Below are 15,643 nucleotides of genomic sequence, written 5' to 3'. Positions count from 1 at the left end.
GATCTTCTGCGAAAATGTCTTCATGGTTGTACCCAGAATCAAAACGAGTCGTTCAACAACCTCATTTGGACTCGTGTACCTAAGAATGTATTTGTTGGGATAAAAACATTGAAATGGGGAGTCAGTGATGCTGTTATTTCATTCAATGATGGTCATATGGGTAGGCTAAAGGTCATGGCAAGGCTCGGCATTGCTCCTGGTATCAACACCATCAGAGGTCTTCAGCTTCTGGACAGCGTGCGAGTAAGGAAGGCTCAGTATGCAGCTGAATTTAATACAAAAAAAGCAAGGGCAGCAAGGAGAAGAAAGCTTCTAGGTGAAGAAGAAGAACTAGAAGATGACCCTGATTACTCTGCTGGACACTTTTGATAATAGAATAAAAGGTATTTGTGAATTTTCATAATAAATTACTTTAATCGCATTTTCTGGCATTTGACATTTTTAGTGTTACATGTACCTTTATCTCATAAACCACTCAACCAACAACATTCAAATTTTCAGAAATGCTGCAAAACAGTTCAAAGAGGCCACTGAACTAGAATCATGACAAGAACTGGCTTATTCTCTGAACTAGGGAAGTTTATGTTATACTTTTTCCAATAAAAAATGGCTTAATGGTAAAAAATTCATAAATACTATACCAACAAAAAGAAAACATTGGTTCTAGTTCAGTGGGCTCACAATATATGCTGAAAACCTCTGCCAGAATTTCAAAGTTCTGAAGATAATAGTTCCAAAGAAAAAGGTACACAAAGTTAGCAAATTTAACATTGGCGAGATAGGGCATTCCAACTCCCCTTAAGTGCTTTCTAATCCACTGCTTCATCAAAGTGTGTAATGATAAGTAACGAATGTTTGCCTTGTTACCCTTCAGGTATAACATTCCCTTGGAATTGCAGTGACGCAGAGTACCTTCTTAAATTATGTTTATGGGGCAGAGTTACTAAATCTGAATTTGGCTTACTTCTTTTCATAGCAAAAATCATTGTAGTTTTCATTTTGTTGAAGTAAACGGGTACAAGTATCAAAGAAAGGTTAATAATATGTAATGATAAAACTGAAAATTAATTCAATGATTATTAAGGCAACGTGAGAAGGTTGTGATAGCTGACTGTGTTTGATGCCATAGTGCAATCCAGCATCTTCAATGTGTAACTTCAATGCATTCAGCCTGGCAGCTCTGAGTAACTCAGTTGTGCTTAATACCAGCCACCAGCCTGTGACCTGTATCTTCTGGGTAAAGGCAGCACTTTTCATCATATATGCTAATGATAATTTTTTTGCTACAGAGTTGCAAATCTGAATTCAGCTTATTCTTTTGGAAACAATTTCATTTGTCATGGGGTCCAAAAGGCTTTTACAACTGTCATGTTTCGTGCCTTTCATTTAATGGGTAACAGAAATACTATGCTACCATAAGATTCTTAAGTTTGCTTCACCTTTCACTGATAGAAATGCACACAAGTTTGCTGAGGACTTAGATGATGGACATTTGTTCATTTTCAATAGGTAATAAATGCTAGCTGCATTTAAATAAAGCACTATTTCTTATGAAGATGAGCCACTTGAATGCTGTCCCATAACTGTGGCCACTGATGAAAACAGCAAGAAAGTGCACTTCATCCTTATCATCTAAAAATCCTAGTATTTTCCCATTCCTACTCTCTGATAATAACAAAACCACTCATCACCAGCATCACTAACAATGCCAAAAAATCAGAAGAAGCTGTCACTTTTTTATCCATCAAGGAAATTGTCCTTTTGCCTTCTAAAATTATAGTAAGTAGTATGTACTGCAATTTTTGTACACCACATGTGAGGTGTGATCAAAAAGTAATGAGACTTCTTGATTTTCTTAAAAAATCTTTATTTATTCATCAACATCAGCTTTGTCCCATTCAAAGTAATCCTTCCGCAGATGTATATAAGGAGTGTTCAAAAAGAAACGAACCAGAGGCGTTATTACAGAAACCAGTACCTGTATGTTAGAAGTATTGACCCTGGCTGTTGAGACGTTTGTCCCACTGTGACACAAGGCTGTGAATGGCTGTCTCATAAAATTCCCAGGGCTGCAAAGCTAACCAGTTCCGCATCTGGACATCGTTGGCCCCTCAAGGCCTTTTTAAGGGGACCAAAAATGGCATAATCACAGGGAGAGAGGCCCAGACTGTATGGAGGGTGGCCAAGAACTCGCCCCCTCCCCCCCCCCCCCCTCCCCTCAATTTGCGTTTCTGGAGGAGTGCCATGACTGTGTTGGCCGTACGAGGCTTTGCATTGTTGTGGAGCAGAATGACCCCATGGGTGAGATTGCCTGGTTGTTTTGATTTGATTGCTTGGCAAAGGGTGGCCAAGGGTAGCAAGTAATGCTGGGTATTCACTGTTGTCCCATGTTGCAGGAAGTGAATCAGAAGGGGCCATCTTGGTCAAACAAGAACATCAACATAATCTTTCCTGCACTAATGTGTATGACCTTGACTTGTTTTGGTGGTGGTGACCCTGGATACTTCCACTGGAGACATTGTCGTTTTGATTCTGGTTCGAAGCGATGACACCGTGATTCATCTCCAGCCACCACTCGTGCCAGGAACACATTACCTTCTCAAGCATAGTGCTGCAGATGAGCAAGACCGTGGGCCATTCCACATGCTTCTTGGTGGGGCTGAAGACTGTGGGGCACCCACTGGGTATACACTTATGTGCATGTGCAGTAGTTCCTTCGTGATGGTGTGAACATTTCCAACAATCTACCTGACCAAGGTGGCTATGGCTTTCACTGTGACTCAGTGGTCCTGGGTAATGAGTGCATCCACAAGCTGGATGATGTCATCGGTAATGCAGTCTGGTGCTCCAAACCGTGCATCATCTGCTAATGACAACCGTCCTTCCCTGAAGAGCTTGTGACACACCTTGACGCTAGCAAGGAACATGCAGTGTTCGCCGTACAATTGTGACATTTGTCAATGAATGTCCATTCCTCCTACTCCTTCTGCTGTCAGAAAACAAACAACACCTCTTTGCTCTTTTTTTTATGCCTCCATGTCACTGTTTGCAATGCGACTGGCAGCAATGGACGATTGATGCATGCTGCTGCTAGCTCTGTATAGTCACTTACGTGTGTGCATGCCCTCTAGTGATGGGCTGTGAACTTCCATGCTCTGGTCGGAACCACACCTCGTTACACATGCCACAATATTACCCTCCTGTTACCAGTTTGCACATTCCAGACTCTGGCTCATTGCTTTTTGAACGCCCCTTATAAGTTAATACACTTTTCTAGCACTTTTTTCAGTCTTGGAAGCCCTTCTGGAACTAACTTTTCATTATGGTGCTCAGCTTCTTCAGTGACTCTATTTTTATCTCATAAATAGTGGCAAAATGACATTCTTTCATACTCTCTTCAGCCTCAGATATAGAAAGAAGTCACAGGGGGCCATGTCTGGCAAATATGGTGGCTGAGGCAACATAACAGTTTTGTTTTTTGCCAAAAAATCATTAACAAGGTTTGAAGTGTGAGTGTGAGCATTATTGTGATGCAATTTCCACAAATGGTTTTGCCAAAACTCTGGTCTTTTCTTCACATTGCTCCACGGAAACACCACATAACTTTCAAGTAGTATTCCTTGTTGACCATATGACCAAAAGGCAGAAACTCATGATGCACTATACCATTGCAATTGAATTGAAGAAAACAATGAGAAGAACCTTCACATGTTATCGAACTTCACGTTCCCCCCCCCCCCCCCCCCCCCCGAATTGGGATGATTGGGCATAGGTTTCAATGTCATATCGGTATACCCATGTTTTGTCACCTGTTTTAACCTTATTTAGAAGTTCTTGATCATTGTTGACTTCATTCAGCAAGTCCTGAGCAACGTTTATGTGACGTCATTTTTGGTCAAAATTCAACAATTTTGGAACAAACTTTGCTGCTGCTACATGTTTCATCCCGAAAACACAAAAAAATTGCTTGGCATGAGCCAAACAATACGCCAACATCATCAGCATTTTCTCTGACGGTGATTCGGCAATCTTCTAGAATCATTTTCTTTGATTATTCCACGTTGTCATCAGTAATTGATGTGCTAGGCCATCCAGGGCAGTCGTCCTCATCAGCACCATCTCTACCCTCTTTCAAACATTTATACAACTCATAAACTCTTGTATTACTCATAGTAGATTCACCAACAGCCACTGTCAACATTTCAAATCTGGTTCTGAACTTTGTTGCAATTTTCAAGCAAAATTTAAAGCAAATTCTTTGTTCTATTTTTTTCTAAAGTAAAAAATTGCTGAGCTTTCGAAAACACACATATTGTTATTAACTGTCAAGGACAAACTAAATATTCAACACAGCTGAAAATGTAAATACACATCAGGAATATACAGGGTGTTTCAAAAATGACCGGTATATTTGAAACGGCAATAAAAACTAAACGAGCAGCGATAGAAATACACCGTTTGTTGCAATATGCTTGGGACAACAGTAAATTTTCAGGCAGACAAACTTTCGAAATTACAGTAGTTACAATTTTCAACAACAGATGGCACTGCAAGTGATGTGAAAGATATAGAAGACAACGCAGTCTGTGGGTGCGCCATTCTGTACGTCGTCTTTCTGCTGTAAGCGTGTGCTGTTTACAACGTGCAAGTGTGCTGTAGACAACATGGTTTATTCCTTAGAACAGAGAATTTTTCTGGTGTTGGAATTCCACCGCCTGGAACACAGTGTTGTTGCAACAAGACGAAGTTTCCAACGGAGGTTTAATGTAACCAAAGGACCGAAAAGCGATACAATAAAGGATCTGTTTGAAAAATTTCAACGGACTGGGAACATGACGGATGAACATGCTGGAAAGGTAGGGCGACCGCATACGGCAACCACAGAGGGCAACGCGTAGCTAGTGCAGCAGGTGATCCAACAGCGGCCTCGGGTTTCCGTTCGCCGTGTTGCAGCTGCGGTCCAAATGACGCCAACGTCCACGTATCGTCTCATGCGCCAGAGTTTACACCTCTATCCATACAAAATTCAAACGCGGCAACCCCTCAGTGCCGCTACCATTGCTGCATGAGAGACATTCGCTAATGATATAGTGCACAGGATTGATGACGGCGATATGCATGTGGGCAGCATTTGGTTTACTGACGAAGCTTATTTTTACCTGGACGGCTTCGTCAATAAACAGAACTGGCGCATATGGGGAACCGAAAAGCCCCATGTTGCAGTCCCATCGTCCCTGCATCCTCAAAAAGTACTGATCTGGGCCGCCATTTCTTCCAAAGGAATCATTGGCCCATTTTTCAGATCCGAAACGATTACTGCATCACGCTATCTGGACATTCTTTGTGAATTTGTGGAGGTACAAACTGCCTTAGATGACACTGCAAACACCTCATGGTTTATGCAAGATGGTGCTCGGCCATCGCACGTCCGACGTCTTTAATTTCCTGAATGAATATTTCGATGATCGTGTGATTGCTTTGGGCTATCCGAAACATACAGGAGGCGGCGTGGATTGGCCTCCCTATTCGCCAGACATGAACCCCTGTGACTTTTTTCTGTGGGGACACTTGAAAGACCAGGTGTACCGCCAGAATCCAGAAACAATTGAACAGCTGAAGCAGTACATCTCATCTGCATGTGAAGCCATTCCACCAGACACGTTGTCAAAGGTTTCGGGTAATTTCATTCAGAGACTACGCCATATTATTGCTACGCATGGTGGATATGTGGAAAATATCGTACTATAGAGTTTCCCAGACCACAGCGCCATCTGTTGTTGAAAATTGTAACTACTGTAATTTCGAAAGTTTGTCTGCCTGAAAATGTACTGTTGTCCCAAGCATATTGCAACAAACGGTGTATTTCTATCGCTGCTCGTTTAGTTTTTATTGCCGTTTCAAATATACCGGTCATTTTTGAAACACCCTGTATATATATATAAACAAAGATGAGGTGACTTACCGAACGAAAGCGCTGGCAGGTCGATAGACACACAAGCAAACACAAACATACACACAAAATTCTAGCTTTCGCAACCAACGGTTGCCTCATCAGGAAAGAGGGAAGGAGAGGGAAAGATGAAAGGATGTGGGTTTTAAGGGAGAGGGTAAGGAGTCATTCCAATCCCGGGAGCGGAAAGACTTACCTTAGTGGGAAAAAAGGACAGGTATACACTCGCACACACACACATATCCATCCACACATACAGACACAAGCAGAAATATGCTTGTGTCTGTATGTGTGGATGGATATGTGTGTGTGTGCGAGTGTATACCTGTCCTTTTTTCCCACTAAGGTAAGAAATATGCTTGTGTCTGTATGTGTGGATGGATATGTGTGTGTGTGCGAGTGTATACCTGTCCTTTTTTCCCACTAAGGTAAGTCTTTCCGCTCCCGGGATTGGAATGACTCCTTACCCTCTCCCTTAAAACCCACATCCTTTCATCTTTCCCTCTCCTTCCCTCTTTCCTGATGAGGCAACCGTTGGTTGCGAAAGCTAGAATTTTGTGTGTATGTTGTGTTTGCTTGTGTGTCTATCGACCTGCCAGCGCTTTCGTTCGGTAAGTCACCTCATCTTTGTTTTTATATCTAATTTTTCCCACGTGGAATGTTTCCCTCTCATTCCACATTCCACCCACCAGGCCTCAATCTCCGCTAATTTCAAGTTGCCGCCACTCATACCTCACCTGTCATTCAACAACATCTTTGCCTCTGCACTTCCGCCTCGACTGACATCTCTGCCCAAACTCTTTGTCTTTAAATATGTCTGCTTGTGTCTGTATATGTGTGGATGGATATGTGTGTGTGTGCGAGTGTATACCCGTCCTTTTTTCCCCCTAAGGTAAGTCTTTCCGCTCCCGGGATTGGAATGACTCCTTACCCTCTCCCTTAAAACCCAAATCCTTTCGTCTTTCCCTCTCCTTCCCTCTTTCCTGACGAGGTAACCGTTGGTTGCGAAAGCTTGAATTTTGTGTGTATGTTTGTGTTTGTTTGTGTGTCTGTCGACCTGCCAGCACTTTCATTTGGTAAGTCACATCATCTTTGTTTTTATATATATATATATATAAATTAAAAAAAAATTGAACTCTGATGAATAATACCCATGAAATAAAAAAATCCATTTATTTTTTATTACACATCATATAAATCAACAATATTTTAATATTTTAAATCACTTTCATACAGTTTAAATCTCTGTGGCAGCCCACTTCCTGCCTGTATGGGGCAAGGAGTACAAAAGGATTAACTATATATAAATTCCAGCTATAAACAAGTGCATTTTGTTCTGTGGAATTTTAAAAATGCACATGATAATGTAAGGTAAGATGCTTTTGGAATCATAATATAAACACTACCCACAGATTAGGCCTTAAGCCTGTTCTGACTGGTCGGCTGCTGCACAATACGAGGAGCGATCTGGGATTGCTATCAGTTGGTGGAGCCTGATGCTGCCTCTCCTTCTTTATTCAAGTAGCTTCTCACTTGGCCTCACAAGGTTGAATGAACTCTGTTCTAGATCTTCCTTCCTCAGAAAAAAAATCTTAGGAGCAAGTGAGAATCGAACCCAGGTACTTCTGCACCAAAGGCAGTGATGCTAACAATTTCTTTCTCCCTTCAGTACATTTATTGACATAACCACACAAAACACAAGATTTTATCTCAGTACATGAGGGTGAACTTTCATAACAAACTCTAACAATGAACTGAATCTTTTCATGATTTCAAGAAATCGTTAGCAAACTGTTAATTAACAAAGAATCTGCACATAATCACTTCTTCTACCACATTTGTAGTAGAACACTTAGTTTCAGCAAAGAAAATGTCCAGCAGTGAGGCACTTGGCTCTGATAACATTATGTCTGGCACCTGCTCCACACTGCATGTAGTCAGCCATTGTTGTCCGGAGGTCTTCAGCTTTTTCTTTTGCATTGCTTGTTCTAGCAATCTGACGTGTTTTTGAAGGTAGTATCTGTTTTAAACCTGCATTCGCTTTCACACTAAATTTTACATAATTGTTTTTTTTATAAGTTGTTGAAGCTTTCCTTGTAATTTTTTGTCTGCAATAACTTGTCATGGTGCATTTGTGAGTACAAGCAGAAGTCTTCTCTACTGTTTGAATATAATGTATTGTATAGCCTTTTAGCCAGTTTAAGGCTTTTCTTTTCACTTTAGGATAATTTTTGGAGTCTGGGTGTAAGAAGTATGCCAGCATTTTCACATTTGATGAAGTTCCAGTAATGTGTGCTAACTTTTGTCATACAACAAATAATATTTACTTAATAGAATAAAATTTTCACTCTACAGCGGAGTGTGTGCTGATATGAAAGTTCCTGGCAGATTAATACTGTGTGCTGGACCGAGACTCGAACTCGGGAGTTCGAGTCTCGGTCCGGCACACAGTTTTAATCTGCCAGGAAGTTTCAATATTTACTTAATGTTTCCACACACGAACATGTGTTCTTTGGTAGCTACTAAATGGCACTTCACATGTATTGGTATCTTTGCAAGATATTTTATTGTGTTGATGGAAAATATTGGCTGTGAATGTATAAGCATATCTTTTGCCAGTCATTATTTTGGTATTTTAGATCAGTAATATTTCTGTGTTTTTGTGTCATTAGCTTGTGACATACCTCTCTCACTTCCATCATCTCCTTTTCAGGTATATTTATTTTAATGTAATTATATTCTAATAAAAATGCTCTTGTTGGTAGACTGGGGATACATTGGATGTTCATTGTTGGTTTCAGACACATGAGGGCAATTTCATTTAAAGGGTATGACGTTAAACTATCAGCGAGTTTCTTTCAAATGTTGTACATGATGATCAGATATAACGATAATGGTTTACTGAAACTTCCTGGCAGATTCTGATAATGGTTTACTAATGACATCCACAAGATTGAGTCCACTATTTTCCAAGTGTCAGTGTGTCATCCTTGATTTTAAATATATAACCTCGACTTATGAAAGTGCATAGCACAGCCAATTTCTTTCGGCTATTTTTTGAGGGATTTGAAGAATTTGTGCTAAATCAATCATCTTCAAAATAATAAATACGTTAACAAGTTCTATTTTCTGGAGTTCGTTTAGTTGTCTTGTACTATGTTCCTGTTTACATGCACATAGCTTTGTTAATTTAATTTTGTAGATCTCAGTGATAGTTTTACTGTATAATCAGGCTGATTTTTGTTACTTCAACTGTTAGGAAAAATGATAGCACTAATATCAAATCCTAAGAACCACAAGCTTTGTACACTTATAAGATTTTTGCACACCAGCAATAACTCACTGCCAATTTTTCCAAGCATATACATATTATGACTGAGGAGGCAATTCACTGAAGACCAAACCTACATTCAAGACAAAGACCTTAGAAGTTGACCATTCCTTCCAATATCAGCAACAAAATAAAAGACCACTGCTATTACTTCTACGATCGATGGCATAGTGGTTTGCTTGTGAGTACCAAATTGAAGTAGACACACACTGTAAAATAATATATATAAGTGTCTTCTGGCATGACCATGGTGTCCTCCTTGTAGAGTTAGTATTGTGAGGTTAGAGCATAAGTGCTGATCAGTACTGTCAGACAATATGAAATCTGTGAAGGGTGGTGATCCATAAAGAGAGACATGGAATGCTGAGTGGATGCATAAAACTTTTGCAAAACAATGCATGCCCCCATGTGAAGTCACATGCTTCAGTATGGGTAGGAGTTCCTTGACCATCGTACCTACAGCCCCAATCTCACATCAAGTGATTCATACATCTGCTGCATCACTTTCTGACAGGAAAATGTTTCCACAATGATACTGAGGTACACACAGCAAGGACTTCATGGCTTCGGACATGGGTCATAGATTTCTATGACCAGGGAACACCAATGTTGTTTCACCGGTATAATTAACACACACACATCCAAATCAAGAGAAGAGAGACCTCATGTACTGACAAGTAGAGACTACCAAGCATTGTGGAGGATGGTTGTAAGAAACCACATGAAATGGAGGGTGATTGTAAGAAATCACATGAAATCAGTGGAAGAAATCACTAATGATAAAGTGCTACCAGAAGTTAGCACTATGTGCATAGGAAGTTAAAAATAATGATGTACAATGGCTGAGCAAACCCTCATAAGTCAAACACTAAGCAATGTTTGAGCCACTGTAAAGAGCAATGCCACTGGACAGTAAATGGTTTGGAGTGATGAATCATGCTATAATCAGGGACAGTCCAGTGGAAGAGAGTGAGTTTGATGAATACTTTGAGAACATTGCCTAACATCATCTGCAGCGCCAATAGAGAAGTAAGGGGGAAGTGGTGTTATGATATGAAGGAGTTTCATTGGTAGGGTGTGTTCTCCTTATTGTGCTTAAGAAGACACAAAATGCAGAAGGCCAAGAACACATTTTACAGCATCCTGTACAGAAGAGGAATAGTTTGGAGATGATGATTGTTTGTATCAGTATAATAAGGCAGCCTACCATAAAGATGCCTCTGTGGGGCATGGTTCATGGACAATAACAGCACTGAAATGGAAGAGCCTGGCCAGAATGCTGACCTGAACACAACGGAACACTTGTGGGATGAGTTAGAACATTGAATTTGCTCCAGAAGCCAGTGCCCAACATCACTACCTTGTAAGGTACACATGCTGTGCTATGGGGCAATCAGTACGGTTGAAAATGAACACACTTTGTATGGCAAAAACATTGTTCCAAGATGAGCAGTTTCAACAGTCTTTTGCTACCATCAACTGATCTTATGGAACTTGTTATAAAATTGTCATGTTACATTACATGAAATCAAAGCATTAAAAGCAGTTTTATGTTTTGACTTCGTGTAATGTAACATGTCAGTTTTATAACAAGTTCCATAAGATTATATGATGGCAGCATAAGACTGTTGAAACCGGTGATCTTGGAACAATAAAAGTGTCTACACTATGATCACAGCATATAAAGTGTTTTCATTTTCACTGCCATCTCTGGTTTCAGGTCTTGAAGAATAATGGGCTGTCATTCCTCCACAGCTTTCAGACACCTCACTGAAAGTGTCTCCAACAGAGTCAAAGCCATCATAAAGTCAAAGGGGGAACACACCACATCATTAATATCCACTAATAGGTGTCTGGATACTTTTTATCAGCTAGTGTATAACAACAGAAGCATACATAAGTGTGTTAAAAATTTTACTAAATACAATTTGCAGGTTGTACAAGGAAACAATCAAATAAATTTCATTTTGTAGTTCTATTTCCATTTTCTTCTCAACTGTTTGTTACTCATTTCATTGCTCTAACTATTTGTAAATGTTTTGTTGTGACTACTGATCTACCTATACCTTTTACATAGGGAGTGTTTGACACTGCCCTTTTACAAATGTAAACTAGATTTTGTCTGTAACTTCATTAATGTCATAAACGACATTATTGTTAAGCCAAGTAAAATCTGAAAATTATAAATCTCACAAACATGTTAGAACCCATAACATATAGAAGTAAAGCTGCAGGGAAACACTAATGTAGGTTTTTAGTTGTTTATTTACGATGAAAGTAACAAAGATAAAATGGCAGGTAACTACATATTACTAAATTATAAAATTAATTATATTGTATAATACAATATTATAGTACTATTATATTATTCTATGTTTATATTTACGTTTGCAATGCATTTAGTTGTAACTTTATGTCATAAGTTAAAGTAATTTAATGAATATCAGTAATGATTTTAATTTGTATTATTAATTCAACTTTTTGTTAACTTATTTATAATTTCTTAGGAATATAGTTGCACCAGATCACAATGAACACTCATTAGAGCAAGACCAAAAAGTTTTTCATCTCCCATTGTATTTATAATGTAAGTTTATAGCCTCTTTAGAGTCAAGAAACATGTTTGAAGGGTTGCAGCAGACCTGGGAATGTGGCTAAAGCACCGGGTATTTCAAATCGAATACTGGGGCTTTTAAGGCTTTGTAGCATTTATGACATTAAAGTTACTATTGTAAATACATCAAATTAAAGAAAATCTCAAACAATTTTTCTTACAAGTGTTTAATGTGGGCACCATTCGTCACATGGCTCACATCACGTAAACAGGTGATTTCCTCCCAAACATTGATCAGTGTGCCTGGAGTAATTGTTACAATTGCTTCAGTCCTGTTTCTTAAGTCAGGTAGATCAGCTGGTAGTGGAGGGAAATTCACGTGAACCTTTATGAACCCACTAAGGTAAAAATCACATAGCATCAGGTGAGGCGAATAGGATCATGTGAAAAAAGATTTGCCATCTGGCACCTTGTGGCCAGTCCAGTCAGGTACAACATTGGTTAACCAGCCATCTAGTGAGCTATGCAACTGAGATGGCACACCATCCCACTGCCAAATAAAGTCCTGTGGTTCAGCTTCTTCTAGTTAAGGTAAGTGTCACAATTCTGGTCCATTAGTATGGGAAACACCAGTTATAGTTGCTTTACTGAAAAAGGAAGGCCCATAAACTCTCCAGCTATGGCACAAAAGACATTCAGTTTCGGGGAGTCTCGTTGCAACTGTACCATCTTGTGAGGATTTGCTGACCCCCAGATACATGATTTCACATTTCCACATAGGTGAAATGTCAATTGATCACTGAAGACCACATGATCTGGAAAGTCTTCATTGTCATGCAGGTACACTTCACTTGAAAATTTGGCACATAAACTGTAGTCTGTGGGCTTTAGAGCTTGTAACGACTGCAAATGATAAGGATTTTATCTTAAAAGTCTCCACACCAACGTCAATGGAGCATCTAGTTCACAACTAGCCTTCTGAACTGACTTCTTGGGGCTAAGCGTGAAAAACTCTCACTCATTCAACACGTTCTTCGTTCACTGTTTATCGTCCCATACTCTTCACTTTGCAAAGACAGCCAGTGCCTTCTACTAATGATACCTGCTATGTATGTCATTATCACTTGGGGGATTACAATTTAACTTAATATGGGATGTGTTGCCCAATAACAGCAGACTGAGTCCTTGCACACAATAAAACACAAAATGATTTCAGATGAAGTCACAATTGCGAATACTGATTACTATCAGCTGTAGAATGGAATGACGACAATGAAAAATTTGTGACCGACCAGGGCATGAACCCGTATTTCCCACTTATCGTGAGCAGTCACCTGCCATTTGGCTATCCATGCAGGGCTCATGGTAGACCCAAACTTCCATATGTCGTACACCATACGTCTACGATCTGTACTCTCACATCCATTATTGAAAGTCATATGCCTCGTATGGGCAGATAAATACGATATTGCAGTGCCTGTGTTATTGTGATGACAATGCACTGCGGCGACCACAGCCATTATGAAATACATAACATGAATTTGCAATTGCGAATAACTTCCTCAGATCCTCTACCCTCTAAATTTAATTTTACTAAAAAATTGAGTTTCATTTGATGTTATGGTCAACATTAGTAAGGAAACATTGTTCTTTAAAAATTTTTTTGATTGTTTTTTTTAAAATCTGATGTGTCATATACGAAACACTGGTACTGAAGGCAGACAATTGTGGAATGAATGTATGTGACTTCATAAGTTATAATATCGATTTATTTGGCAAGTTTAATACAGGAACAAATGTCATTGTACAATATCAAAGTTTTTAAATTTTTAAATTGCATTATTTTAACATATGCTGATTTTTCTCGGTGAGTTCAGTTTGTGTGAAAATCTCGAAAACAATTTCTGCCCTTCACGAGGCACAAATGAATCCTTTCATTCTGTGCAGAAAACTTGTGCTCTTACACTTTTACATCCTGGTCATCTACAACAAGGAGTCTTTAGGAGCTGGAAGCAGTATCCACTTCTTTATATTCATCTGTAGATTCGTCGTTAATATCAGATGTATCATTTCCTGAATGGATAAGCCACTCTGATACCTCAATTTTAAATTGTAGGTAGTCCATCGTATTTTTCCTTCTTTTCCCTTCATTGCATTACAGTTTCTCCTGTACTCCATCCATGCTGCAGCACAAGCAAAATCAAAGAGATGCAGGATCATTTGCACTGTCCATTTTCTTGTTCTTGCACTTTGTCTGTAAACAGCAATGATACGATCCAGGATGTCGACCCCACCCATATTTTCATTATATTTTTCGATAGCAAGAGGCCTGATGATATTTACATATTGTTTGTCTTGCTTTGACCAACGTCTGCACCATCCTAGAGGCAATTTTCCTTCTACAGATGAGGCAAAAATTACAGATTTGTTGTCATATCATTTAATAATGGCAATTTGTCCATCACCACGAACAGACTGATCAACTGCACCCCGACCTGCCTTTTTCATTTCTGCATCCGAGTGAAGATCGCTCGCGCTTGGAACTTTACAAGACTGTATTGTCCCTGTAGCCTGACAGCCTCTGTCTGAGTGTAGACAGTCTAGGAGCTCAACTGACGTAAAGTATCGGTCCATATAAATTATAGACCCTTCAGATAGTGAAGTTGCCAATCTCATTACTACCTTTCCACCAATGTTCAAGTAATGGTAGCCTTCCAGTATACTGTCACCTTTCCCTTCATACATGAAAAAGTCAAGTGGTAATCCATCTGGAGATGTGGAAACGAAATTCTGGATACCACACGGATTAGGCTTTCCAAGAATGTATTGCCGCATCATTGTCTTGCCCCAGAAAGGAATCATCTGTTCATCAGTGGACAACTTCTGTGTACTAGGATTTTGTAAACAGCCTGCTCTGACGGTGTTTAGCAAAGGATGAATTTTCCAATATTTATCTTTTGCTGTCACATCACTACCCACATCATTGTCTGTAACTAGTTTCAGTGCACTTCTGATTGCAAAAAGCCGCTTCCTTGCCATTTTCCCTGCTACATCAGTCACTCTTGCCCTGAAAGCCCAATACATATTTAATCTGGGGTAGCCAAGGCATGACATCTTGATTGAGATGCCAAAAAAGTCAGAATCTCTTGAGGAGTTGTATTTAGCGATTTACCTGTGCGCGAAAACGATGACTGATTGCTGCAGGATGAGAACAGCTCAAAAACACTGTAAGGAATATATTTAAGAAAATATTCTCTTGTCTCACAGCGTTTACCCTGCCAAACAGTTTCTTCAAACGCTGGTGCAGGTGGTATCGGCTCAAAGACGTCTGTATGGCGCCAAGGGGGGACATTTCTGGATTTCTGTCTGCAAAACTGATCAGTTACAGTACCTGAGACAACTTCACATGAATCGTCATCACTTTCCACTTCTGGTGCTAAACAGTATCTTCATTGCATTCTTCATCACTGTGTAAACATTCAAGTTCTGAGATGTCTCCATTGACCTTCAGAGGCCTGTCCAACTCTTCAAGGATCTGTGCATCTGGCACTAAAGAAGTCAAGAAAGGTTTAATTACTATAAGTGAAACAAAAATCCGTAATTATAATTACAACATCAAACAATTAATGTAACGTTTGTAAAATAATACTAAGGATAATGACTGACTATTACTCAATAATTTTTAGGACATGTATTCTGGGGTACACAGTAAGACACCTTCAGTTCCAATGTGTACATCCGACACATGTGTACAAAGCCTTTTGTAGCGCAGCGAAAAATTTTATGGTTTTAAAATGCTCACATATCG

General features: G+C 39.5%; 1 long non-coding RNA gene across 1 annotated transcript in view; it reads left to right on the top strand.

Annotated features, from left to right (window-relative positions):
- Positions 1–251: 251 nt before the first annotated feature.
- LOC126416718 (uncharacterized) overlaps positions 252–15,643 on the top strand; it is a 58,767-nt gene continuing 43,375 nt past the window's right edge. Inside the window, exon 1 of the long non-coding RNA XR_007575506.1 lies at positions 252–383. This is a non-coding gene — a long non-coding RNA (uncharacterized LOC126416718). The remainder of the gene's footprint in view (positions 384–15,643) is intronic.

Source organism: Schistocerca serialis, chromosome 8 (assembly GCF_023864345.2).
Source record: "Schistocerca serialis cubense isolate TAMUIC-IGC-003099 chromosome 8, iqSchSeri2.2, whole genome shotgun sequence".
In the NCBI taxonomy this organism is placed as follows: domain Eukaryota; kingdom Metazoa; phylum Arthropoda; class Insecta; order Orthoptera; family Acrididae; genus Schistocerca; species Schistocerca serialis.
This window is presented reverse-complemented; position numbering and strand designations above follow the sequence as displayed.